The sequence below is a fragment of the Muntiacus reevesi genome, chromosome 2 (assembly GCF_963930625.1).
Source record: "Muntiacus reevesi chromosome 2, mMunRee1.1, whole genome shotgun sequence".
NCBI lineage: Eukaryota > Metazoa > Chordata > Mammalia > Artiodactyla > Cervidae > Muntiacus > Muntiacus reevesi.
Genome location: NC_089250.1, coordinates 42,219,007 through 42,243,894, shown reverse-complemented (window position 1 = coordinate 42,243,894; position 24,888 = coordinate 42,219,007). Strand labels below are relative to the sequence as shown.

The window sequence follows — 24,888 nt, the reverse complement described above, 5'->3', positions numbered from 1 at the left end:
TTTGCCATAAAATGATGAGACTGGTAGGTTTCCAGGTGGCACTACTGGTAAAGAACTTGCCAATGCAGGAGACATAAGTGACATGGGTTCTACACCTGGGTCAGGAAGATCCCCTGAAGGAGGGCATGGCAACCCACTCCAGTATTCTTGCTCAGGGAATACCACACAGAGTGGAGCCTGGCCAGGTACAGTCCATAGGGTTGCAAAGAGTCAGACATGACTGATGCGACTTAGCATGCACTCACGCACGATGTGACTGATTGCAATGATCTTATTTTCTTGAATGCTGAAATTTAAGCCAGGTTTTTCACTCTCCTCTGCCACCTTCAAGAGGCTCTTTAGTTCCTCTCACTTTCTGCCCGAAAGGTAGAGTTATCTGCATAAATAAGGTTATTGCTATTTCTCCCATCAATCTTGATTCCAGCCTGTGATTCATCCAACCCTGCACATAGCTTGATGTACTCCACATATAAGCCAAATATGCAGGGTGGCAATATATGGCCTTGGCGTACACCTTTCCCAAGCTTAAACCAGTTCATTTTTCTGTGGCTGGTTTTAATTGTTGATTCTTGACCTGCATATAGGTTTCTCAAGAGGCAGGTAAGGTTTTCTGTTTTTCCCATCTTTTTAAGAATTTTCCACAGTTTGTTGTGACCCATACAGTCAAAAACTTTCAAGTAGTCATGCAAGCAGAAGTAGAGGTTTTTATGGAATTCCCTTGCTTTTTCTATAATCCAAGAGATATTGGCAATTAGATCATTGCTTCCTCTACTTTTTCTAAATCCAACTTGTAAAAATTCTCGGTTCACATATTGCTAAAGTCTAGCTTAAAAGATTTTGACCATTACTTTGCTAGCATGTGAAATGAGTGCAATTTGCAGTAGTTTGAACATGCTTTGGCATTGCCCTTTTTGTGATTGGAATAAAAACTGACTTTTTCCAGTCCAGTGGCCACTGCTTTCTTTTCCAAATTTGCTGGCATACTGAGTGCAGCACTTTAACAGCATCATCTTTAGGATTTGAAATAGCTCAGCTAGAATTCCATCATGTCCACTAACTTTGTTCATAGTAATGCTTCCTTAGACTGACTACACTTCACACTCCAGGATTCTGGCTAGAGGTAAGTGACCACACCATCGTGGTTATCGAGGTCATTAAGACCTTTTTTGTACAGCTCTTCAGTATATTCTTACACCTCTTTTTAATCTCCTCTGTTTTTTTTAGGTCCTTACCATTTCTTTCCTTTATTGTCCTCATCTTTACATCATAAGTTTCCTTGGTATCTCTAATTTTCTTGAAGAGACATCTAGTCTTTCCCATTCTATTGTTTTAGTCTATTTCTTTGCATTGTTCACTTAAGAAGGGTTTCTTATCTCTCCTCACTATTCCTTGGAACTCTGTGCTCAGTTGGGTATATCTTTCCCTTACTCATTTGCCTTTCCTAATTCCTCTTTCCTCAGCTTTTTGCAAGGTCTCCTCAGACAGCCATATGGTTTGGTCACCACCTCCTGTACAGTGTTACAAACGTCATTCATAGTTTCAGGCACTCTATCAATTTAATCCCTTGAGTCTATTAAGCATTTCCATTATATCATCATAAGGGATTTTATTTAGGTCATATGTGAATGGTCTAGTGATTTTCCTACTATAGGCAAGGAATAAAGACCCATCTATCAGCAGAAAATTGGATAAAAGATTTACTGAGCATGACCCTGCCTACCAGAGTAAGACTCAGTTTTCCCCACAGGCAGTCCCTCCCATCAGGAAACTTGCAAAACCTCTTATCTTCATCCATCACATGGCAGACAGAGCAGCAAAAATTTCAATTCTATGACGCTCAGAATGAAAACCACAATAACAGAAAACTAGCCTAAATGATCACATGGGATCACAGTCTACTGTAATTCATGTAACTATGAGTTATGCCATACAGGGCCACCCAAGATGGGCGAGTCATGGTGGAGAGTTCCGGCAAAATGTGGTTCACTAGAGAAGGCAATGGAAATCCACTTTAGCATTCTTGCTGTGAGAACTGCATGAACAGAATGAAAAGGCCAAAAAGATACGACACTGAAGGATGTACTCCCCAGGTCAGTAGGTGCCCAATGTGCTACTAGGGAAGAGGGAGAAATAGCACCAGAAAGAATGAAGAGGCTGTGCCAAAGCAGAATTAACGCCCAGTTATAGAGGTATCTGTTGGTGAAAGTAAAGTCTGATGCTGCAAAGAATAATATTGCACAGGAACCTGGAAAGTTAGGTCTCTAATCCAGATAAACTGGATGTGGACAAACAGGAGATTGCAAAAGTAAACATGGACATTTTAGGAATCAATGAACTAAAATGGACAGAAAAGGGCAAATTTAATTCAGATGACCACTATATCTACGACTGTGGGCAAGAATCCCTTAGAATAAAAGGAGAAGCCCTCATAGTCAATAAAAGATTCCAAAATTCAGTACTTGGGTACAATCTCAAAAATGACAGACTGATCTTGGTTCACTTCCAAGGGAAATCATTCAACATCACAGTAATCGAATTCTATGCCCCAACCACAAATGTTGAAGAAGCTAAAGTTGAAAGGTTCTGTGAAGACCTACAAGACCTTCTAGAACAAATCAAAAAAGATGCCCTTTTCATCATAGAGAGCTGAAATCCAAAAGTAGGAAGTCAAGAGATACCTGGAGTAACAGGCAAGTTTGACTTTGGACTACAAACAATGCAAGGCAAAGGCTAACAGAGTTTTGCCAAGAGAACACTCGAGTCATAGCAAACAACCTCTTCCAACAACACAAGACCTGTTCTCTAAGAGCTGGAAAAGGCATTAAAATAGATTGCCCCCTACAACTTCTGGAAAAGAATGCAGGCCTGCTGGCCTTTTATTTTAGCCCATTGATTTTGAATTTCTGACCACCACAAATGTAAAATAACAAATTGGTGTGTCAAGTCACAAAATTTGTGGTCATTTGTTGGAGTAGCAGAAGTAACTAATACAGACGTGGTTCAAGTCAACCCACATCTGTCTGCTGCATCATAGGTTTTTGTCTCTCTGCTAGATCATTCCTCTGACCTCAGAAACAGTTGGTCATCTCCCCCAACTGGGAGCCTTTTCCACTTTCTTCAGCAACTGCCCAATTCCATGGTCCTCAATACAGCAAAGTCTTTGAAAACTGTGTATACTCTGTCTATCATTGGTCTCTTCATGCCATTTCTTGAACCCACTCTACTCAGAGTTTGCCTTTACCATTCTTATCAAAGCTGCACTTGACCTTGCCAAGGTTAAATGCCAAAAACAGTTGTCATTTTTCAGTCTTCTCTCACTTGTCCCTTTGGAAGTGTTAGACTCTTCTTTCCTCCAATACTTTACTTCACATGCCTTCTAAGAACAGTCCTTCCCACATCACTAGCCTCTCCTTTTCAGTCTCTTTTGATGGTTCTTTGATTTTAAAAATAAAAATACCCAGCTTCTTTTTTAATTAATTTATTTATTTTAATTGTAAACTAATTGCTTTACAATATTGTAAAGGTTTTTGCCATACATTGACATGAATCAGCCATGGATATACATGTGTCCCCCTGTCCTGAACCTCCCTCCCACCACCCTCCCCATCCCATCCCTCTGGGTTGTCCCAATGCACCAGCTTTGAGTGCCCTGTATCATTCATCAAGCTTGGACTCGTCATATATTTCACATATGGTAATATACATGTTTCAGCGCTATTCTCTCTAATCCTCCCACCCTCACCTTCTCCCACAAAGCCCAAAAGTCTGTTCTTTACATCTGTGTCTCTTTTGCTGTCTTGCATATAGGGTCATCATTAGCATCTTTCTAAATTCCATATATATTCGTTAATATATTGTATTGGTGTTGTTCTTTCTGATTTACTTCACTCTGTATAATAGGCTTTAGTTTCATCCACCCCATTAGAACTGATTCAAATCCATTCTTTTTAATAACTGAGTAATATTCCAATTTGTATATGTACCACTACTTTCTTATCCATTCATCTACCAATGGACATCTAGGTTGCTTCCATGTTTAGCTATTGTAAGCTGTGCTGTGATGAACATTGGGGTACATGTGTCTCTTTCAATTCTGGTTTCCTTGGTATGTATGCCCAGCAGTGAGATTGCTTAGTCATATGGCAGTTCTATTTTCAGTTTTTTAAGGAATTTCCATGCTGTCCTCCATAGTGGCTGTGGTAGTTTGCATTCCCACCCAACAGTAAGAGGGTTCCCTTTTCACCACACCCTTTCCAACATTTATTGTTTGTAGACTTTTTGATAGCAGCCATTCTGACTGGTGTGAGATGGTACCTCATTGTAAAACCCCAACTTCTTAATGCTGAGTCCTCATGAAGCTTGGCTTCCCTGTCTACATCACTCACTATATAATATAATATCTCTGATTATCTACTTTCATGGCTTTAGTGGCAACTAAATTTGACAAACCACAAATATAAATATTTTGTCTAAATCTTTGCTCTAACAGACTTCTATGTCCAAGTGTATGTGTGCATCTTCACTTCAGTACCTGAAGGCATCTCAAAGATACATGTCTATAATTGAACTCATAATCATCCCACAAAAAATGTACTCTCTCACCATTGTATCCATCTGAGAAAATGTCCCCTAATCACAAACGTCAGGAGTCAACTTTGATTCCTCTTTTCCTTTCGCCTTTCATCCAATATGTTAGAAATGCTACTGGATGGTGCCCTTAAAGTATATCCCTATTCTAACAATGCTGACCACTGTTATTGTTCATTCTGTGGCCCAAGCCAGCATCACATGCCATTTAAATTCCTGCAGAGTCTTAAAAGAGTGCTCTTTTCCCTGTTTCTCCTCTCAATGTAACAACCAGGGTGACGTTTTTATCCTTTCACATTTCTTTATTTTATTTATTATTTAATTGAAGGATAATTGTTTTACAGAATTTTGTTGCTTTCTGCCAAACCTCAACATGAATCAGACATGGGTATATATATATCCCCTCCCTTCTGAAACTCCCTCCCATCCCCCTCCCCATCCCACCCCTCTAGGTTGATACAGAGACCCTGTTTGGGTTTCCTGAGACATACAGCAAAATCCTGTTGTCTATCTATTTTACATATGATAATGTAAGTTTCCATGTTACTCTCTCCAAAAATCTCACCCTCTCTTCTCCACTCCTCATGTCCATAAGTCTATTCTCTATATCTGTTTCTCCATTGCTGCCCAGGAAATAAATTCTTCAGTACCATTTTTCTAGATTCCATATATATACATTAGAATACAAAGTTTATCTTTCTCTTTCAGACTTACATCACTCTGTATAATAGGCTCTAGGTTCATCCACCTTTAGAACTGACTCAAATGCATTCCTTTTTATGGCTAAGTAATATTCCATTGTGTATATGTACCACAACTTCTTTACCCATTCATCTATCAACGGACATCTAGGTTGATTCCATGTTCTAGCTATTGTAAATGGTGCTGCAATGAATAATGGAAAACATGTGTCTTTTTCAACTTTGGTTTCCTCAGGGTATATGCCTAGAAGTGGGATTGATGGGTCTTATGGTGCTTTTATTCCTAGTATTTTAAGGAATCTCCATTCCATCTTCCATAGTGGCTGTATCAGTTTACATTTCCACCAACAGTGCAAGAGCATTCCCTTTTCTCCACACCCTCTCCAGATATTATTGTTTGTAGACTTCTTGATGATGGCCATTCTGACTGGCATGAGGTGGTATCTCATTGTAGTTTTGATTTGAATTTCTCTAATAATGAGTGCTGTTGAGCATCTTTTAATCTGTTTGTTAGCCACCTGAATGTCTTCTTTGTAGAAATGTCTGCTTAGGTAATTTTCTCAATTTTTGATTGGGTTGTTTGTTTTTCTAGTTTTGAATTGTATGAGCTGTTTCTATATTTTGGAAATTAATCCTTTCTCAGTTGTTTCATTTGCTATTATTTCTTCCCATTCTGAGGGTTGGCTTTTCACTTTGCTTATAATCTCCTTTGCTGTGCAAAAGCTTTTAAGTTTAATCAGGCCTCACTTGTTTATTTTTGTTTTTATTTCCATTACTCTAGGAGGTGGGTCATAGAGGATCTTTCTTTGATTTATGTCATCACGTGTTCTGCCTATGTTTTCCTCTAAGAGTTATATATTTTGTGGGCTTACATTTAGGTTTTTAATCTGTTTGGAATCTATCTTTGGGTATCATGTTAGGAAGTGCTCTAACTTCATTCTTTTACATGTACCTGTCCAGTTTTCCCAGAACCATTTATTGAAGAGGCTGTCTTTGCCCCATTATATAGTCTTGCCTCCTTTGTCAAAAATAAGGTACCCATAGGTGCATGGGTTTATTTCTGGGCTTTCTGTATTGTTCCATTAGTCTATATGTCTGTTTTTGTGCCAGTACCATACTGTCTTGATGACTGTAGCTTTGTAGTATAACCTGAAGTAAGGAAGGTTGACTCCTCCAGCTCCATTCTTCTTTCTACTGACTGCTTTGGCTATTTGGGGGTCTTTTGTGTTTCCCTTCAAATTGTGAAATTTTTTCTTCTAGTTCTGTGGGAAATGTCACTGGTAATTTGATAGGGACTCCATTGAATCTGTAGATTGCATTTAGTAATATAGTCATTTTCACAATATTGATTCTTCACATCCAGGAATATGGAATGTCTCTCCATTTGTTTATGTCATCTTTGATTTCTTTCATCAGTGTCATAATTTTCTGTGTACAGTTCTTTTGTCTCCTCAGCTAAGTTGATTCCTAGATAATTTATTCTTTTTCTTGAATAACAACTGGGATTGATTCCTTAATTCCTTAATTTCTCCTTCTGATTTTTCATTGTTAGTATATAGAAATGCAAGTGATTTCTGTGTAGACTTTGCTAACTTCACTGACTAGCTCTAGTAATTTTCTGATAGTATCTTTAAGATTTTCTATGTACAGTATTATGTCATCAGCAAGCAATGAGAGCTTTATTTCTTCTTTTCTTATCTGAATTCCTTTTATTTCTTTTTCTTCTCTGACTGCTGTAGCTAGGACTTCCAAAACAATGTTGAATAATAGTGGTGAAAGTGGACACCCTTGTCTTGTTCCTGATCTTAGGGGGAATGCTTTCAGTTTTTCAACATTGAGAATGTTTGCTGAAGGGTTATCATATATGGCCTTTAGTATGTTGAGATAGGTTCCTTCTATGCCCATTTTTTGAAGAGTTTTAATCATAAATTTTGTCAAAGGCTTTTTCTGCATCTACTGAGATGATCATCTGCTTTCTATCTTTCAATTTGATAATATGGTGTATCACATTGATCGATTTGCATATATTGAAGAATGTGTGCATCCCTGGAATGAACCCAACTTGATCAGGGTATATACTTTATTCTTCTCTTCAGGAGTTATTTCCACCATTTTATCTTCCAGTTCACTGATTCATTCTGCTTTATACATTCGCTATTGCTTCCTTCTAGAATATTTTTAATTCCCGTAATTGTGTTGTTTGTCTTTATATGTTTGTTCTTTAATTCTTCTAGGTCTTTATTAATTGATTTGGGCATTTTCTCCATTCTATTTCTGAGGTTTTTGATCATTTTTACTATCATTATTCTGAATTCCTTATCAGGTAGTTTGCCTATTTCCTCTTCATTTATTTGGACTTCTGTGAAAGTTTGTTCTTTCGTTTATGCAGTGTTTCTCTGCCTTTTCATTTTTTTTTTTTAATTTTTGTGCTTGAGGTTTCCTTTTCCCAGGCTTCAAGGTTGAATTCTTTCTTCCTTTTGGTTTCTGTCCTGCCCCCCAAGGTTGGTGCAGTGGTTTGTGTAAGCTTCGTATAGGGTGAGATCTATGCTGTTTTTTTGTTGGTTGTTTATTTTTCCTCTGATGGGCAAGGCTGAGTGAGGTGGTAATCCTGTCTGCTGATGATAAGGTTTGTATTATTGTTTTGTTTATTGTTTGGATGAGGTGTCCTGCAGAGTGCTCCTGGTGGTGGGGTGATGCCAGATTTTGTATTCAAGTGGTTTCCTTTGTGGGAGTTCTCACTATTTGATAATCCCTAGGGATAGTTCTCTGGTAGTCTAGGGTCTTGGAGTGAGTACTCCCATGCCAGAGGCTCAGGGCTTGATCTCTGGTCAGGAACAAAGATTCCACAAGTGGTTTGCTATGGCAATAAATGAAATTAAAGCACATACCTAAAAATGAGAAACCAAAGATGAACTCAAGACAAATGAAAGTTACAAAATCAGGTAAATAATAATTTAAATGATGGACTATACACATATACATCCATAAGCAAAATCAAGAATCCAACAAAAATAAAGTATGATCAATTGACCCAGCAAACAAAGGAAACCAAAAATTATATCTGCCAATTAAAAACAAAACTAACTAAAGCACAAACTGTAAAACAAAACTAAAGCAAGGTGCCAAGTGGGGAATAAAGCAAAGAAAACAAAACTAACAAATATGTTGAGAGGAAAGGAAAGAAAGAAAGAATAGATATGCAAAGTTAAATAGATATAGATGAAGAAGATTTCTATACATTAAAGATTAACTGCAAGGGGAAAAGAACAGTAGGAAAAGCAAACAAAGGAATGTTTTAAAAAATTAAAAAGAGAAAAAGAAAAAACAAAAAAAGGAAAAGAAAAGAAAAACCAAAAAAAAAAAAAAAAAAAAAAGGAAACAACAGAACAGCAAAAGCCCAACATAGATGCGGAGGTTTATAAGAACAGTAAAAAGTGTGACTGGAAAAAAAAAACTCAAAAGCTTAATTAAATTTCATAGTACCAGTAAAATTAACAACTACAACGTGGATGGGGGAGGGGGAAAAAAGATCCAAAAGAAATCACAGAACAAGTCAAAACATAAGAATAATAAATGTTTTTCTTGAGTCACTGCTATCAGGATCCTTTCCTTCACTTCGAGTCACAGTCCACTTCACCTCCCTAGGATGCCCCCCAACACTGTACTGGTCTCTGGACCCGCTATGGGGGCATTTCAGATTCTAATTGGTCCTACTCCTGTGTGTTCTTGCCTCCAATGTCCACAGCTATCAGAGTTAGTGTGTTTTCTTTTGTGGGAGCTCTCAGTGTCCTCTTATATATTCCATAGACACAGAGTCTGCATAGTTTATTGTGTGGACTTAATCTGCAGCTTATATAGCTTGTGAGAAGGTTTAGGGTCTTGTCCTTAGCCACACTGCCCCTGGGTTTCAATTGTGGCTTTATTTTCACCTCCGCATGTGGGTCATCCACTGGGATTTGCTCCTGAGAGTGCCTTGGAGGACTTGGGTTTGTCCCAGTGAGGGCCAGGTGTGGAGGTGGTGCAGCTGCTTGGGTCACAGGGGTTCTGGCAGCACCAGGTATTCAGGACAGTTAGCAGCTAGGGCAGCAAGAAATATAGTGTTCTAGAAGAGTATGGCAACCAGTATTGTCCAATACACTCCAGTATTCTTGCCTGGAGAGCCACCTGATAGAAAAGCCTGGCAAGCCACAGTCCACAGGGTCACAGAGAGTTGGACATGACCAAAGGGACCCCATGTGCATAGACACAAGACTTTTTCAGCCTGTGACACCTCGGCCGCAGTGAGGGGTAAGCATGAAGGTGGCAGAGCTGCTTGGGTTGTGGGGACCATGATGGTGCCAAGTGTGCAGGGATACAGACTGCCTCAGGCACTGGAGTATTGGCCCTATCAGAGTCTTTTTTCGAGCCTCTGGTACCTGACGATCAGAAGGCCTCTTCAGCTAGTCTTTGTCCATAGCTCAGCCTGTTCAGGCACTTAGAGGGCTCCCTTGCCTGGGGTCCTTCTCTGTTGTTCCATGCATCAGGCACATAGGAGGCCCCCCTCCCAGTGCCCCTCCTTCCTGCCCCAGGCTGGGGACCTACTCTGTAGATCGGCAAGTCAGGCACTGAAAGGAGCACTCTGGGTGGGGTCCTCCTTGGTAGTTCCCTGCCTCAGGTGCTTGATGGGTCAGCCTCTCTATTGTTCAGCTGCCCATGCTGGTGTGTGGGGAGAGAGAGGCTATGGTGATGGCTCCATCCCCTATGCATGACTCAGCAGTATCGCCTTGCTTCCATGTCTGCCTGGCTTTCCTCCACAGGCATTTCCCATCACAGTCTCCTCCCTCACATCCCCTCATCCGTCTCTCCACAGTAGCCCTTGCCTGGGATTGCTGCACAATCCCTAAACTCCAGCTCCCACCCTCTGCACCTTGTAAGGGACTTGCATCCCTGTCCAGGATATGTACGGCTGTGGCAAGAACTGTCTGACTCTCATTCTATTCAGGCTGCCACAGATCAACTGTTTCATACTCATTCTTAAATGTTTCTCTTCTGACTCAGAGAATTGCCCCGCTGTGGGGATTGAACCCCTGTTTCAGTTCCTCCACGCACTGAGGGCAGGTCCAGTCCTACTAACACTCCAGTTTTTCCCCCTCGTTCCTTTGTTCTATGGAGGTTTGTGTGGTTCCATATATTCTTTTCCGCTGGTCAGGTCCTCCTGTCTGCTCTCAGATGGTGTTCTGTATGCACTTCCATGTCTGGGGTGTATTCCTGATGTATCCGAGGAGAGAGATGTACTCCACGTCCACCTACTCATGCGCCATCTTGTTCCTCTACAGAGTGACTTTTTTTTCAGAGTGACTTTTTAAAAAACATCAGCTCATGTAACTACCATGCTCAACACCGAAAATGTAATTCTCCATTTCTCTCAGAGTAAAGTCCTTTCAAAAATCTACATGACACAGACCCCCCACTCTATCCCCACAGTGGGGACACATGGCCCCACTGGCTCTCTGGCCTTCCCTTCAACTCCTCTCTCCCCAACTCACTAAACTCCACCCACATCAGCTGGCTTGCTGGTCCTTAAATGTTACATGAATACTCATACTTCCTTGACTAGCATTTTCTGTTCCAGAGAAACGCAGGGAGCACTATCTCTATGTTTCAAGACTCTTTCTTGTACAAATGAGAAGTTGTGTGGGATGAAGTATAGCTGGCTCCTCTGCCTAACAGATGTACAGAAATGGGAGAGGTTGTGTAGAAATATCTTCTTCACGACCCTAGAAGCAAGACATTCTCAAAGAATCACGGTGAGAGCTGAGAGTCAATATTCAGAGAATGGATAATCAGGGTGACCAACACCACTGAAAGAGAAGGAGAAGGATTCACTTATTAAATCAATCATGTTGTCATAGAGAACATTATTCTGTGAATGTGGTCAGGATGGGATAAAACTCTAAATCTACAAGCAGGTCCCTCCTTCTCCCCCAATAAGCACACATGCAGTTGCCCGCTCCATGTGCACACAGCACCTGCACGTCTAGTCCCAACATTCATATGTAATATTCACTCCATGATGATAGGTAATTTGACTCAGATTACAATTTATATGAGAACACAAGACATAGGACTAACTGTGGGGATCATTTCAGACACAGGTGGAACTTCTGTCCCTAGATGATGAGAAGAGTCACAGTGAACAAATTAGCTGCTCTTTTTCACACATTCATGGATAAGCAGATACTGAGAACCCCCCAAAATACAGGGTGTCTCCATTAAGGAATTTTTCATCTGTTGAAGAGATACCACGTACACCTCAATAATTGCACAGCACAAAGTGATATCATTATTTTCTTACTTTATGATATATTAAAACACTGGTTATTCAGCAGTTAGTATTACTGCTGTTTTCCTTTTTTCCATGTTTGTGCTTTTCATTCTAATGTGTCCTTTCAAATTCAATTCATTATAAAGTGCATTTTTAGAAATTCCATGTTCCAGGAGCTGTGCTATTCAGGTGAGCCCACAAAGACAGGCACTCATGGCCTAATGACAGAGAACATAGAATTAAAAAGCCTTTGAGAACTTAAAAGCCTTTGAGTAGAGAAGAGGAGCTTTCCACGTTTTTTCTATATATCATATCTTTTCTTAGAATCATGATATAGCTTTGCAACAACAGGGGCAGTTTTGAGATCTTTCACTGAAACTAAATCTTCATTTTGCCAATAATTTGTATTCTCATTTCTCAAAACTCCCTTTCAAATTTCTATTCTGTCTCTTCGATCCTGATTGCCTTCTTCAGTAGTTAGGCAGCTGGAGTTGGATGTTAGTGACTAAGTCAAAGTCCAGGTGATAGGGGCTTCCAAAGGGATGTACCTCTGATGGACAGAAGCTACAGTGGGGTAAGTGCTGACTCAAAAAATCAAACACCCTGCCGATCTTACCTGGGCATGTCCTGCTAAGGATGCAGAAGTCATTCATTCACTGGAGGTCAGTTAATGACCTACTTGTAATTCAGTTTTGTGAAATTATAAGGATGAGGAAATGGGAGTTGGAATAGGGGAAAAGGTCAATGAAGAGATCAATTTGAAATAAATGGATAATGTCTTGGAGAAGAAATGCCCATTAGGGAGAAAACCCATCAGACCCTTAGGGGAGGGGGTGGAAGTAGGCCCCCTGTGACTTCGGAGCAGTGATGCACATTGGCCTGCCTGGATCCCCTCCAGAAAAACATTAACATGACATTTTACAACTGTACATGCGCAAACATCAACGCAGGCTTCCCAGGATGTTCAGTGGTAAAGGATCCCACTGCCCAAGCAGGAGACATGGGTCCAACCCCTGGGTTGGGAAGATCCCTTGGACAGGGAAATGCCTGGGAAATCCCATGGACAAAAGAGCCTGGTAGGCTACATCCCATGGGGTTGAAAAAGAGCCAGACAGGACTTTACAAGTGAACAACAAAAAAACAAGAATGTAATGCATGATGGATTCATTATTATACAGCAATTATTAATATAATCATTTTCCCTTGATACGAAAAGAATTAAAGATGAAACATGTTCACAGGTCCCTGAAAGAATAGTGAACTGCAGGCACTATGCACTTTGTGTTTCCTGGGACCCTCTGCCCTGAGAGGTGGTACACTAGGGCTAGTGATTAGGGACACAGTATAGTGAAATCACCATGATGTCTAATCTGGGGGTTCTACTGATGGGCTGTCCTGGGCCCAAGTCACATTTCTGTTGGTCAGAGATGGAACTCTGGAGCAAACCTCTGGTCTGAGGTCTGTAGGAAGCCCCTGGTTTACTCCTACACTGAAAACCAGGACTCTCTTCCCAGAATTAAGCTTTTGAAAAGCTTTTCCTCCTGCTGACCTGCCTGCTACAGAAAACAGTGTATGTGTGAAATATCTGCAAGTCACTTACAATAGTATCTCGTTATATCTTATATTTCTGTTGATGCCATCAATTGCTTTCATGTCTTCTGAACTCAGTTCAAAGTCAAACACCTGAAAGGAAGGAACAATCACATTAACCTCTCCCCCAAGAAGACAGCCTCCCCCCTGGGGACTGGAGGACTTTCCAGCTGGATAAAGACATGAAGAGGGGACAGGGAAACCATGTCTGTCCTCAGCTTCCAGGAGAACAACCTGAGACCCTCTGCTGAGTTCTCACCTCTCCTTCACACACCTTCTCCTTCTCTGTCCACCTCACAAACATTACAGTGCATCAGTCCCTTATCTTTCTTAGTGAATCACTTGTGACAGAAAACAAACTAAAATCTTCTTTTTACAAACACATTGCCTTCGGACACTCCTGACTCAATACCTCAACCTGGGCTAACATTAAACTGATTAACTCTCCCCAACATGCTCTAAGGGTGATAACATTCAGCTGAAGCATTGTGGGAAGGAGGCTCCCTGTGAAAGCCTATTCAAGACTCTGATATCAAACTATTCATTATCTATGACTGAATCTATCAAAAACTTTATGTAAATGCGTTTGTGGAGAAAGTTATGAAAAATGTTTAACATTAAAGAACACGTAGATAATAAATAATTCATATCATATTCATGAAATGGAAAGGTCAATTTTGTAAAGAAATTCATTTTCTCCAAATGATCTAGTGCTTCAATGCAACATGATCCAAAGACTTGAGCATGTATTCTTCCCCAGAAGTTGGTAAAGTGATACTAAATTTTCAATAAAAGAGAGCTAAACAAAAGCAGTCAGGACATTCTTAAAAAATAAAAAATTATCATTCTGAAAAGCATACTTATTTTCTACTTTAATAACATGTTGCAGAAAACAGAATAGTTAAATAAAAGAGAAACACCAGAAATGTACTTCTGAAGACTTGATATATGACAGAGTTGACAATGAAAATCTGTGAGGAAATATGGAATTTAGGTTTAAATTTAAATATACCTAAAGGTGTATGTATCTATTTTCATATTATCTTAGATAATCAGTTCCAGCTAGATTACAGAACCAAATTTAAATGGAAACACGGAAACAATTGATCAGGGGACAATTTCCATTCCCCTTGACTTGGCCTGATCTGTAACCTGTGGCACTGAACAGTGATATTTCCCAGAAGTGCTGAGCCAGATCTGAGCCCAGACAGGAAGAGGATTTTTTCCCTAATCAATGACTTGGGATCACAGCACTGTGTTGACATAAAGACCAAATCAGTTGACCACAGTCTAGCCAAACATATATGAAAAACTATGCAGAGAAGCGTGCAGGCTCCTCTAACCACATCCACCTGCTAAAGCGGAACTGCCGAGCTGCTCTGCACTGAACTGCAAATCCATGAGAGAGCCCGGCCAAGAGGACAACAGCTTAGTTGAGTGCAGGCTCATTGTCAGGCCACAGAATCAAGAGAAACATAACTGATCTCTACATTAAATCCTGAAATTGAGGAGGGTTTTCTGACACCTATGCCTATGAGAACAATACCGGTCTACACAGAAGTCAAAATAGAAACAACCAAGCTAAAGTGGACAAAGACTTGAAGAGGAGCTTCTCAAAGGCAGAAACTCATGGAGATTAAATGTATGAAGATGAAACCTTGTTAATATTCAGGGAAATACTCTGTTGCCCCCTCCACCATGTTAAAATACAAGGAGAAGCCTGTGTGTGACCTGAAGAAGGGCCCTCACCCAACCACATGGGCCCCCTGACCTCAAGACCCCAGCTTCATAAATGTGAGAAACAAATTTCAATTTCTTCTCAGCCACTCAATCTGTGATATTTTATTAGTCCGCACGGCTTTAAAAATTCACAATTTCATCAATTGAGAACAAAGAAAATAAGATGTCATTAGCACAAGATGACAGAATAAATGGCAGAAGTAACACTGGAAATAAATTTCTGTTATCTGTCCAACCTTGGCTCAGAGGTAAAGAATCTGCCTGCAATGCAGGAGACTCCAGTTCAATTCCTGAGTTGGGAAGATCTCCTGGAGAAGAGACAAGTTACCAACTCCAGTGTTCTTGGGCTTTCCTGGTGATGCAGACAGTAAAGAATCTGCCTGCAATGTGGGAGACCTGAGTTCAATCCCTGGGTTGGGAAGATACCCTGGAGGAGGGCATGGCAACCCACTCCAATATTCTTGCCTGAAGAATTCCCAGGGACAGACCAGTCTGGCAGGCTACAGTCCATGGGGTCACAAAGAGTAAGACAAGACTGAGCAACTGAGTACACACATCTATCCAACGTTAACCTTCTCCATCCATGCCACATTTCCTGTTGCCACAGCAGGAGGAGAAATCTACCAGGAATACATACAAGGTGTTCATGCACAGAGAAGAACAAGTAACTCATCTTGACTCAAGGAAAGTCTTGCGAGATGGGCATAGAATGACCCTCGTGAAGGATATCCCCTTAGGAGCCCTCTGCCCATAGCTCCACTCATCATCACCTCTATGTTCTCTTTGATCCACTTCTTGTTGAAACTCTTGATCAGAACCACACCCCACATTGTATCTGGTAGCGAAAGGCAACCAGAGCTGGGGTCTGCTTGTGCTTTTTGGCAATGAAATAAAGAACTGGGTCCTCCAAGAGAACAGGGTGGTTCTGGTTCACCCTGGAAGGAAATTCAGAAATGCTGAGGAGTTGAAACTAAATACTCGGTTTCTAAGGAGGCTTCTCAAACAGACCAAGTAGGTTCACTCTAGTCTGGTGCTTCTCAAAGTGTGATCCAGGGACCAGCTTCATCAGTATCACCTGGGATCCTGTTAGAAATACAAATTCCATGACTTAGTTGAAGACAAACTGAATCAGAACCTCAACTGGGTCACCTCACATTCTGTGTTTACAAAGTTCTGTGTGTAATTCAGATACATGATTGAGTTGAGACCAGGACTGCCAAACTTGTGGAATTTTTTCTTTACTTCTCACTGATTGTTTTTCTTTGATAATCAAGATTATGAGTAGAGAAAGAGGATAAAAATACCAGGAAATATTTTAATGTCACTTTTCTAAGCTCTGATAAAAACTGAGTAGTCCCAGGATGACAGTCATTTATTTCACCATTATACTTCTAGAGATGCTGACAAAAATGGTTCAAATTGAAATTTTTTCTGGCATGATAGAACTAAGAGTTACATATTATTGTTCCAATTTTAGACATAAAGTAAGTGAGATTTGTATCATTTATTTTTAGAAATGTGTTCATTAGTTAATAAGCTAAATCATGACATAAGCTCGGGTTTCTGATCTCAACTGGGAGATTATATACAGATTTTAATGTTATTGATGAATCTACAAGCAGGAGACCTGGGTTGGATCCCGGAGTCAGAAAGATTCCCAGGGGAAGGGAATGGCTACCAACTCCAGTATTCTTGTCTGGAAAATTCCATGGACAGAGGAGTTAAGCAGGCTACAGACCATGAGGTCACAAAGAGTCAGAAATGACATGCAATTAACTATTTCACACAAGCTAATACAATGTAGAGAAACTGTCTGAGTGATGGGAAGATAAAAGAGAAGAAATCAGTCCATCCTTCCCCTTTCTCCCCTCTGCCTATGAGAGTTATCTCGAGACCACTGAGTACTGTATGATTTAAACCATTTCATCGAAAACTGAATTTTAGGTAAACACCATGTTGTCTTCCTTAGAGTTCATTACCAGTCTTTTATTCTTTGGGATCCCAGAGCACTATAGGCAACAAGAACAATATCATGTGACTTGCAGAAATCCAACAGTTTACTCTGGTTGAGATAAGGGTGACATTCCACCTGTAGAATGCCAACAGAGAAGAGTGTTAGATTATATGGAAAAGTAATATTAATATGACAGAGAAATATTAAAAGCTTTTTTAAATGCTAAAAGAAAAACTATAACTTAAATGTAAACTTGGAAATATCAACATCAAGATAAAAATAGAGAAAGGTGTGCTTAAAAGTTAATTTTACAATACACATGGATGAGGGAACCATGCCAAGATTGAGTAATCATAAGGTGAGCTCTACATATGAGTAAATGTTTCTGAGTAAATATTTCATTGACTGTTAGTATCACCATGAGTCATTAACTTCAGCCTTTGAACTGGATTACTTTCATAGTTTTCAGCACATTTTCGGTACTGAAGACCCAGAAAAGGTGAAACACTAAGGATTCAGCCATCCAAACCCCATGCAAATTTTAAACCTATATTACCTGATTTATCTTTCTTTACTCCCCATGCCAAGTTTTCATGGTCCTGCTTCCTGTCCACAGTTCCCTCCCAGGCACTTTCAACATCCATTTCTTGTCACCCTTTAGGCTCAGGTAAACACCACCTTCCTCTAAGTTCTGGATGACTATTCTAACCCTTCTTCACCTCCTTTACCTTTCCTCAGTCTCCACCACTATTTAGCAGGACGCCCTCCCCAGCTGTTCCATCCAGACTTTATCAAACAGAAATACCACTGTGGGTTCTATTCAGTGTTCCATCCACACAGAACCTCTGCTTTCTAGAATATTCTGTCCACAAAGGTCAGATGAACAGGAGGGGAGGACAGAAAGACATAAGGCTCCAGTGCAAGAAAGAGGTTCTGAAGAGCAGGAAAAAGAGGAGCCAAGCTGCTCACCTGGTTGCAGGTGGGCTTCTACTTGAGCCCCGGCTTGTTCAGGATCTTGTGGTTGAAGCTGGACACCCCGATGGACTTGGTCAGCCCTGAGTCCTTACACTTCTCCAGGGTTGTGGTAAGCAGTCCTTTAGAATGGGCAGTGAGCAAAATAAATGCTGAAAAATTATCTGTCAACAGGGTCACCCATCAAGAATTAGCATTGATTATCAAGAGGAAAAAAGAAGTTGTGACACTAAAGAAACAATTACCATTTCCTCCTTAGAAAAATCCTTAGAAGACATATCACATGGAAGGAAAGAGATGCCTTTCTTCACTGTCCCAGATTCTCCTCCTCCGTTCCTCTCTGTGAACATTTCAGCAATGGTTTCCTCCCCAAAACCCCAGCATCCAAGCCCTTAGATTCATGAACTGCTTTATCTGATGATCCACAGCCCATTGTCAAGTTGGAGGAAATGAAAGAGTTTCCCCCTCTTCTGGTTCCTCCTCTGGTTCTCTCCTTCCCAGACTCATCTCCCACTTCCGACAGTGATCCACTGAGTCTAATATCATTCTTCCATTTTCATCTTTTGGAAGAAGTTCCTCCCCTGGCTGGAATAGAAGTAGTCATTTTAGAGATATCACAAAGTAATGTCTCTATATTTAGCCTGGCTGTTTGGCACCAGGTAGTTAACCTCCATGAGGTAGGTGTTATAATATTCTTGATACTAGTATTTGCATATATGGAGTTGTAAGCAATGCTTTTAGGAGGGGGGCTTATCCTAATCTCTTATACTTTATTATATATATATATATATATATATATATATATATATATATATATATATATACACACACACACATATATGTTGTAATAAATATGTTTTCCTAGGCACTAAAAGGGACTTCCCATGACTTTTGTGAATTTTGTCTGTTCCTTCTACTTGCCTCCTTTGAAATGCTTCTCTTGAGCTGGAACTGCCAGTAAGTTACTTGACATAATTTCCAGAATAAAAATTTCAATCTTGATATGATGAAATAATCAGACTTCCTATTCCCTCTGAGCATCAGATGCCCTAGGGCAAGCATGTGAACCAGCAAGGCTCTCGTTGGGTTGATATGGAATGTGGAAGATCCAGACATGCTCTCAAAAGTTCATGACCATGAGCCTTGAGTTGTCCCAAGACCATCTTTGCCACCAATCGAACATGTCATCAACGTTTAGTAAAAATAAAGCAAGTCATGAGTAAAGCCATGATATGTCTGTGTGCTCAGTTGCTTCAGTCATTTCTGACTCTTTGTGTCCCCATGGACTGTAGCCCACTATGCTCCTCTGTCCATGGGATTCTCTAGGCAAGAATACTGGAGTGGGTTGTCAGACGCTCCTCCAGGGGATCTTCCCAACCCAGAGACTGAACCCACATCTCCTGCAGCTCCTGCGTTGCAGGCAGATTCTTTACTGATGAGCCATAGGGAAAGTCTCCAATGCCATGATAAGAGATAGGAAAAAATAGACATTTCTGAAGAGTACTGCAAATCCATAAATCTATCCATGACTTGGACTTCCCATCTGCATAGTCCTCTAAGTTATTTTACATAGGATGGCTTGAGTAGATTTCTGTAACTTAAAATCAAGTGTTCTAGATAACACAGTTTTTTGTTGTTGTAGTTTCATTGTGGGGTTTGGGGTGTGTGTGTGTGTGTGTGTGTGTGTGTGTGTGTGTGTGTGTGTGTCAGGTTTGTGGGATCTTAGTTCCCCAAATATGGATTGCACTTCTTCCCTCAATCCAACTTGCCTCAGCAGTGGAAGCAGGGAGTCATAACTATTGGACTGCCAGGAAATTCCCATCTACATAATAATACAGCATAATAATAGGGTTCTTAAAGTCTAAGTGCAGTGTACAAACTTCATCATGAAGACAAGCAAGTGTAGACAAGGTTGCCCAAGTCACTATGATGTCTGCTAGTTTTAGACAGACCAAGATAGAGTACCCACCAAATCTGCTCAACTCGAAAGGGTGAAAGAGGATAAGAACTCATCGCTTTCAATGTAAGGTTGTGCCATTTCTCATCATGGCTGCACCAAACTCTTGTTTCATGAAATCCCTAGGGACTCAGGAGTCCTATTCAGGACTGTGTGCAGAACTCACCTATTTCTATTTTCTCAAATTTTTGAGGCAGACACTGAAAGATTCTTTAACACCTTTCTCTGGGAGGTGTGTAAGGAATTCAAAGAAAATCAGTGAAAAGGTGATCCTGAATGATTATTAGGGGGATTCTACTCTGTTTATTTAACTTATATGCAGAGTACATCATGAGAAACGCTGGTCTGGAAGAAGCACAAGCTGGAATCAAGATTGCTGGGAGAAATATCAATAACCTCAGATATGCAGATGACACCACACTTATGGCAGAAAATGAAGAGGAACTAAAAAGTCTTGATGAAAGTGAAAGAGGAGAGTGAAAAAGTTGGCATAAATCTCAATATTTAGAAAACTAAGATATGGCACCTGGTCCCATCACTTCATGGCAAATAGATGGGGAAACAGTGAAAACAGTGTAAGACTTCATCTTTGGGGGGCTCCATGGTCATGAATGGATGTGAGAGTTGGACTGTGAAGAAAGCAGAGCGCCAAAAATTTGATGCTTTTGAACTGTGGTGTTGGAGAAGACTCTTGAGAGTCCCTTGGGCTGCAAGGAGATCCAACCAGTCCATCCTAAAGGAGATCAATCCTGGGTGTTCATTGGAAGGACTGATGCTGAAGCTGAAACTCCAATACTTTGGCCACCTGATGCGAAGAGTTAACTCATTGGATAGGACACTGATGCTGGGACGGATTGGGGGCAGGAGGAGAAGGGGACGACAGAGGGTGAGATAGCTGGACCGCATCACTGACTCGATGGGTATGAGTTTGGGTAAACTCCGGGAGTTGGTGATGGACAGGGAGGCCTGGCGTGCTGCAATTCATGGGTTCGCAAAGAGTCGGACACGACTGAGTGACTGAACTGAACTGAACTTTAGTGAAACCCTCGCTACAACCTATTAAGACAAATCTTTAATTCAACCATCCATGCAAGTTGATACACATTCTGAAAAAAGAAGCAAGATAGAAGTGATCACACAAATATCCAACCTTCATGCACTGGGAAATGAATGAGATGGAGATCAACATAGTCCAGCTGAAGATCTTTCAATGACTTTTCCAAGGCTGGTCGGACCAAATCTGGTCAAAGGAAAGTGCACCAAAGCTGCAGAGATTAAAGAAGGAAGCTGTGTCAATAATATTTCAGGAAAATTTTTTTTGATGGGTGATGGGGGGGTGGGGTTGGGGGTGGCTTACCACGTGGCTTTTGGAACATTACTTCATTGACCAAGGATTGAACCTGGGCTCATGGCAATAAAGCACTGAGTCTTAACCATTAGAACACCAGGGAATTCCAATACTTTAGGAATGTAACAATAAACATGGGCCACCAAACAACTCTTCACCAAACAATGATCCTGTTATACAATAGTCACCTGGGCACAATCAGTTGCCCACATGTGCACACACACAACACACACACAGCACCTTTGAAGTATAGAAAATGTCTTCTCTTTTCACAGTGCCATCTGCAATCTTGCTTTGAATGGCTTGGCCAACCTACTCTTCAATTTTGTATACACAAGCACAGTCAATATGGTGGAACCCAACCTCTATAGCAAATTTGGTTGCCTCCAGAGCTTCGCTCTTAGGAAACTACATGAGCAACAAAGGTAATACTTACATATATATATATATATATATATATATATATATATATATATATATATATATATTCAAGGTATACAAAGTGATATTTTCATATAAGTGCATGTTAGCTAAGTTGCTTCAGTCATTTCCAACTCTTTGCCACCCTATGGCAACTATAGCCCACCAGGTTCCTCTGTTCAAGGGATTCTTCATGCAAAAATCCTGAAGTGGATGGCCATGTCCTCCTCCAGGGGATCTTCCCAACTCAGGAATTGAACCCTTAACCTCTTATGTCTCCTGCATTGGCAGGTAGGTTCTTTACAACCAGCACCAGCTGGCACTAATGGTAAAGTAATGTAAGTACTGCTTATAATTACTCACTGTTATTGATGATCACAGTCAAGCTACCAGGAGATCCATCACCTCACATAACTAACTTTTGAGGGTGTTTGTGAGAACACTGAAGATCTGCTCTCTTAGCAAATCTCAAGATAGAATCCATTATTATTAACTGGAGTCACCGTGCTGAACATCAGGGGTCAAGACTTAATCATCTCAAACTGAAAGTCTGTGCCTTTGACCGACATCTTTCCCTTTTTCCCAGCCTTGTCCTCAACTTCTGGTCACCATTCCTCTACTCTCTTCTTCTGTGAGTTCCACTTTTTTAGATTTCACCCATACAGAGATCATGAAGTTTTGTCTTTCTATTTCTGGCTTCTCTCATTTAACTTAATGTTCTCCAGGTTGATCTGTGTGGCTGCAAATGGCAGGATTAACTTTGTTTTTATTGCTGTATAATACTCCATTTCTTTTTATGTGATTCAGAATCTTTCCTGTTTCAAGGAACTAGATGATTGATCTAACTTCCCTCTGTTGGGTCTAGTCCTGGTTTTTCTTAAATACTCAGATATTTGGGACTGTACTGAGGAATGAACCAGTCACTTCCCTCCCCTCATCCCACTTTGCACTACAAGGAAACAAGCCCTGTCTTCCGTCTTGAAAGGGTCTCTGAATATTGCCTTCTGTTTTATAGATGAAGAAGTGAGACACAAAGTTTAAGGACCAGGCAGACCCTTGTCCCAGCTACATACTCTAAAGACCAGATGGACAGCAAACTTTCTGGCTTCCAGTCTAGAGACTTGTCCACTAGCCTCTCATGTCCAATCACTGAAAACTATAATAAAAAGACATGCATAACCCAAGAATACGTTACAAAGCCTGGCCTGTAAGACTGTAACTTATCCCCTCAAATGACAATAGAATTCCCATTAGAAGAAGTAGTCAAGCAGAAACAGGAGTACAGGGTAAAACACATCTGGAATGTGTCTGGCCTGGGACCAAGCCGACATTCTGCAGTAGAAAAGCAATTCTCTCTCATTAGTTTTCAGCCATTTCATCTTCAGGACCTTGTACCTCAAATATTTCTCTGGGTCATGTCTTTTTGGAAGGAGGAAGAAGTTCTGGAACTAATAAAATATACAGAGAAACCTGGCCATTGCAATCCCCTCAGAGAGAAGCAGCTGACAGTCAGTGTTTGGGACAGCAGAGTCTCACCTCTTCTGCTAAGCTGGGAAAGAGGTGGAAACTGGAGGGGAACCAAGAGAAATCTGCAGGTGAGCACAGCCTCAGACTCTGATGTAGAGTGAAGACTGAATGCTCTCTCTCCTTTCACAGGGCATGGTTCTAGCCTCCTTAGTGGAACCATGTGACCTTCCAAGAGTCACACAGGAGCTCAGTGCTTGACAACCCAAGTCCCTTCCACTCATGTTACATCTACTACTATTCATATCTCAACCCCAAACCACCTCTGTTACCTCTTTAGTTTCAGCGGTGCCAAATCCCAGGACAGGAATGAAGTGGCCGTCATTAAGCTTCACTCTCTGGCCTTTGGGATCCACTGCCTGTTTCACCTCTGAATAAGCAGACTGATCTTTTCTTCCACCTCGACAGGTTATAAATAACAGGATGTTAACGCCCCAGCTGACTGTCCAATGTTAGCAGATACTATGGAGGAGGAGAGGATTAAACCAGTGCCCATAAAGTAAGAAGGGAATTGAATCAAGTACAATTTTTTATCAGAAAAAACTTAAGTTATATAATGATAATATGTGTCAAACAGTTATTGACCAAATGTTACACAAAAACCTCCACATTATCAGTCAATTCACTTTTCTAATTATGAAGCCCACTTTTGATCAAACATCAATTGAAACAACTACTACATAGTACAGAAAGACATACTAATCACACAATTAAAAACTGTTCATTATTAAGCATTTTCCAAAATATAATCTCTTAATAAAGAATCAAAATGTGAAACAAACCAAATTTGCCTTTTTAAATTTTCCAGCAGCAATATTATTTTGCTTTATACACCTATGGTGGTGCAGTATAATCAGTAAGTCATGTCTGACTCTTTTAAAACCCCATGGACTGTACCGCACCAGGCTCCACAGTTCATGGAATTTCCTGGTTAGAATACTGGAATGGATTGCCATTTCCTACACCACAGTATGTTCCTCATCCAGAGATCAAACCCAAGTCTCTTGTGTCACTTACTGGCAGGTGAATTCTTACCACTGGTCCACCTGAGAAAATCTTACAGACCTGACTATGGTGAAATTCTGAAAAGGATACCAAAACCAGACATTTTGGCAAAGTGTTTATTGATGTTAATCATTAACAATTTTTGGATACCATGTGCAGGTTCAAACAGACTCTTGAGTGTTTATCAGTTCAGTTCAAGTCAGTCGCTCAGTCGTATCTGAATCTTTGTGACCCCATGAAGTGCAGCACGCCAGGCCTCCCTGACCATCACAAACTCCCAGAGTTTACTCAAACACATGTCCATTGAGTCGGTGATGCCATCCAGCCATCTCATCCTCTGTCGTCCCCTTCTCCTCCTGCCCCCAATCCCTCCCAGCATCAGGGTCTTTTCCAATGAGTCAACTCTTCGCATGAGGTGGCCAAAGCACTTGAGTTTCAGCTTCAGCATCAGTCCTTCCAATGAACACCCAGGACTGATCTCCTTTAGGACGGACTAGGTGTTTATACCTTGACTGAATTACATAACTATTTAGAGTACTCTTATTATGTAATCATTATATATTTTACATATTTTATTATCATGCTAAACATTATTCATAAAAGAAAAAGCTATAAACAACTGAAATTGTAGCAAATTTGGGAAGAGTAAGGGAAATCATGATGCACTGGTACAAGTGGATGTTGTGATGGAAAATTCAATTGAACACATAGAGTGATGTCAGCAAAATAGTGAGCAGGAGGAGTGAAGTATCCCTTGGAAACAGAAATATGGAAACAGAAAGCAGC

At 40.6% G+C, this 24,888-nt stretch overlaps 1 pseudogene; it reads right to left on the bottom strand.

Moving 5' to 3' along the window:
- Nucleotides 1–11,088: 11,088 nt before the first annotated feature.
- On the bottom strand, nt 11,089–24,205 carry LOC136157143 (dihydrodiol dehydrogenase 3-like; annotated as a pseudogene).
- Nucleotides 24,206–24,888: the final 683 nt, after the last annotated feature.